The following is a 4,449-nucleotide window of genomic DNA, read 5'->3' as shown; positions in this document are numbered from 1 at the left end:
GTAAAGATAACTGCACCTAGAAATTAATATATAATTTCTGTTGGAGGGGTAGTAAGAGCGATAAAGCCTGGACTGCATTAATATTTGAAGTATGTGCAAACTGGGTAATAAGCAGATTTAAGTATCAGATGTCATTTTAAGATTTTAATGAAGCCAAGCAATGTTTTTCAAGCTGCTTTCTCAGTTAATGTTTAACAAGACAATGGTGTGTGCCCACTGGCACTGGAGTAAAGGACCAAGACAAGTTTAATGTCAACCAGCAGAACAATGTGTCCAATGCAAGGTAGTATCATTTACAAACGCATATGTAAATAGTATCATAGGGCAAAGAAAGCTACGTATGAGGGAACTGGTCTGCAGCTTCCAGGGCAGCAAAGCAGCAGCCCCTCCTCGCACCCACGTGTGTGGTGCCTTCCCCTCAGCACCAGCGCTCCCATTTCTCATGCCCTTTGCACTACTTACTTGGACTCACTGGTGTGGCACAAAATGATCCAGAGGATTGTTTTGTTTTGTTCTGTTCTGTTAGTTTTCTCCCATTTTGCAGACTAAAGTGCCTCCTGGGGGGCTCTGCCAGATGTGAAAAGGGCAGCGAGGCTGGGGCAGATGAGGCTGGGGAACAGTGGGTTGGTGATTTGCTCCCAGCATCCAGGGAACCGCAGCCTCTGCCGGAGCAGCCGGCTGCCTGGAAATGCTCTCTGACGTCTCCGATACCTCCCATCAGCCAGAAGGTGTCATTTAGGATGCATTTAGAGTGCTGGGTTCTTCATACAGAGCAGTGGTAGCTGTGTATCTTGTTTTTCTCTTGCCCAAGAATGTAGCATGTCATATAACTAATTCAAATAATTTCTTCCTGGCTGAGCCTCATTAGGGGCCCAGTATTAAATTGGCCCGATTAGATCTGCTAACTGATGAAGTGGCAGAGGAAGCTGGTTTGGGCACGCACGGCAGCACAGGAGCAGGATCGTGCCCCCCCGTTCCCGCGGACACCACCAGCCCCCAGCCGCAGCCCCCAGCCGCACCTCACGCCCACCAGGCACAGCGTCACTCTGCGGGTGGCACCCCTCGCCACCAGTCACCACTGTGAGTCACGGTCACGTGCTGAGGGCAGGAATGGTCATTTAATACTTTGAACTGTGTCCCTGACCTCTTTTATCCGGGCAAACCTGACTAACGGCCTCCCCAGCCTCTGCGCTCGGACCTTCTGCGCCCATTTCCCGTTACCCGCAGAAGGCGACAAGGCGCCGTGCGAAGACCGGGGCCAGGGGCCTGCGTGTCCTGGCCAGCCCCGGCGCCCCCACGGAGAACAGGAACGAGACCGGAGGCGTCCGGGGGGCTGCGGGTCCCAGCCCGGGCCCCGCCGTGCCCGAGGGGCTCCCTGGCGGGGATGCGGCTCCCCGAGCCCCGCTGCTGTTGGCCCCGGCCCCCACCAGCCCTCTGCTGCTGCTGCCCTGCCGGCACCTGCCCACGGCCTCGGCGGGGGCTGAGGCAGCGCCCTCGTTTGATTTCAGGGTGATCGGCCCCCCCGTCTCCACCTTGACCCCATCTCTGCACAGCGGCTTTGCTTCCTCTTCCCTTCTTCTGCTCTTGCTCAGCTGCACTTTACTGTTTTGTTTTAATTCCCCTTTTAAGACCTCGCTCGGGCTAATTTTCGTAAGGCCCCACTTCCCACGGGCAGGCACCCGCTCCCTCCCCCCGCGGCTGCCGGGCCGGGCCGGGGACAGAGCCCCTTCCACCTGACGCCCCCCAGCCGCGCACTCCCCCGGCCGAGGCGCTGCTTCACGGACCGCGGGGCGCCGGGGGGTGCGGCCCGCGGCCACGCCCCGGCCTTGTGACGTGCCCGTCCCCCCCACCCGCTGCGCCCTGCTCTGCGAGGGGCGGGGCCTCCGCCCTCCCTGCCTGACGTCACCGCCCGCCGCGGAGTACGCAGCAGGTGCCGGTGGCGGCGCGAGACGGGCAGCGGCTGAGGTAGCGGGGGAGTCCCTACGGGTGTGCGTGAGGAGCCGTGGGAGCTGGGTGTGGGGCTGGCAGCCCCCACGGGTGTGCGTGTGTCGGGGGAAGCTGCGAGCCTGCTGCGGGGCTGAGCTGCCCCGGCTGCGCAGCGAGGGCCGGCGGTCAGGGAGGGCCCCGGGCGGGTGGGAGAGAGCCTGGACGCTGGAGGAGGTGGGGCGGGACGGGGACGTGGGGCCCTTGGTGCGGGGAACGTGCTGGTCAGGGTTGCTGCTCTGAGGAGGGTGAGGAGGGAAACATCTCGGGGTGAAGAGGGGGACCTGTCCCGCCTGCGTGAGGCCAGCTGTTCGGTGGCGGAGGGGTCCCCGCCATGTTGGGTGGTCTGGAGCAGGAGGGTGGGTCACCAGTGAAGCCCTTCAGGCAGGCCTGGGCCGCGGTGCTGCTGACCTGGGGGTGTCTCTCCCTGTCTGCCAGCTCTAACGATGTGTTTGTTTTCAAAAAGTTGCTTTAAATTCTTTCAAGCTTTCGTTGCAGGGAGCGAGGTGGCTGTGAGGTTTTACAATCCTGCCCTGTGCGTCAGGGAGAGCAGTGCTGCTCGGCTGCAATTGTTTATGCAATGTGGGGGGAGAAGAGGAAGGCAGGCATCTGTGCCCAAAGCAGATGGGCATGTTTAATACTAATGGGCTTATTTACTGTAAAGCAAGAGGTATGCTAGCACTCTCTGAGTAAAAATAATAATAGTGCATCGCATGTTTAAAAGCTATTATGGCTGTCCTGGATTTATATTTCCTGTTTCTATAGCTGTTGGAGACCTCATTTGGATAATTAAATGTCATGGTGAAATAGGAGAATAAGGAAAGAAGAGTACTTGCCTCCTTTCCTCTGCCACACGGATTTGGCAGCCCCTTCCAATAGCAGTGGGGAGACCCTCTCTGTCCAGGGCAGCACCAAGGTCTGTCCCAGTCATCCCAGATTCATGTTTAGCTCTATCTGAAAGGAAAAGTGCTTTTTGCTATTGGTGCTTTCACTTTTGCTATGAGACCTGTGTGAACAGAAGGTTCAACCTGATTGCCTGAATAGGGTAAGTCTCAGTAAGGTAGTAAGTGTGGGTGAGTTAAAATGACTACATGGAGCAGCTTTGTGCTATGGTAAATACAGTGACGAGATAGAAGGTGTGGGAAGTGCTGCTGTGCCAGAAAATGGGTATTTTTCTTTCAACTGCATTAGTTGCTTAATAAAAAGACTGGTTCTTCCTGGAAACATTGGGTGATAAGAATACCATTACTGTATCAGACTGAGGAGGAGGCAGAAAATGCTGAGATGATGCATTGTAGTGATCATATTTCAGTGCTTTTTGGGGCTAGTCATTTTACGCACATTAGCATGCATGTTGGATAATAATCTTATGCAGTGCACAGAATAGTGTTTTTACCAAGTACTGAAACTTCTTCGGTACTAAGTCTGTTACGCTCTGCCTCTTATTCACGTGCTATAAAGGCCATCTTTGTTAAAATACTGATTTGTCATCCCCCTAATGGTTTAAGAGCAGTAACCGATAACCTGCAGAGGCTGGTGGGTGTCCTCGCTGCAGAGGCCGAAGAGGAGAAGAGAATGTCCTGTAAACGAGTGGCTCCAACATGGGTGGGGGGCTCTGGCATGGGCTGAGCAGACCCTGCGAGGTGGTACCCTGGGGTCAGTTAGAGGAGAGGGCTCTGGTGTCTTGCTGCCATGTGTCCCCCCAGGTTCATATTACATTTAAAATTGGCAGTGGCTTGCTGCTCAGAAAAAGAGAGGTGTTCCTGTAAGCATAAGTAGCGATGTTCTTGTTCGTAACACTGTGGTGGGATGATGGAGAATGACCTGGAGGGCTGTGTATATGGTAAACAGAGGAACTACCTGTTTTCAAGGGTAGTTCTGTGCATGATCAGATTAATATGTTACTTAATTTTTCCTAGGAGGGCAGAACAAGCTTGTGTAACTCTGGATTTTCAACAAACAGGTCTGCGTTTCTCCTGTTACCTGTTTGTGATCTCTCTGTGGCGTGGCTGTAGGCTTAGCGGGGGGTCCGTGAAAACTGCTAGTGGGAGCTGAAGACTTGAATGAGCAGGGTTCGAATGCCTGCCTTTGGTATTGATGTTTTCTACTCTCTCAGTTGTGTATTAGGTCTTTCTCAACTTCCTGTTTCTGAACTGAAACCGTATGGCTCAATGAGTAGAAAATAGCACTCTGTAATTTTTGGGAATAGGGGAAGATAGCAAGAAGCCTGAGTCATTCAAGCAGACACTCAGTATTGCCAGGTCTGGCATCCTGCCAGCTGCAGCTTGGCTTCCCACAAGGCAGCCTGGGAGCCTCCGAGGCTGCTTGCTTGCCCCAGGATGGGAGAGGTTGCCTTCCTCCAGACTTTGGGATGAAATGCTTGGCCTCACACCCGTGCTGCAAGGCAGGCGCATGCTGTGCCGCCCCCTGCAGTTACATCCCAGGGAGCGTTTCCCAGCCGGGACC

This window comes from Nipponia nippon, unplaced genomic scaffold (assembly GCF_047370975.1).
Source record: "Nipponia nippon isolate SJK-2023a ecotype South Korea unplaced genomic scaffold, ASM4737097v1 scaffold_21, whole genome shotgun sequence".
NCBI classification, from domain to species: domain Eukaryota; kingdom Metazoa; phylum Chordata; class Aves; order Pelecaniformes; family Threskiornithidae; genus Nipponia; species Nipponia nippon.
The sequence above is the reverse complement of the archived record's forward strand: the minus strand, read 5'-3'. Positions refer to the sequence as shown.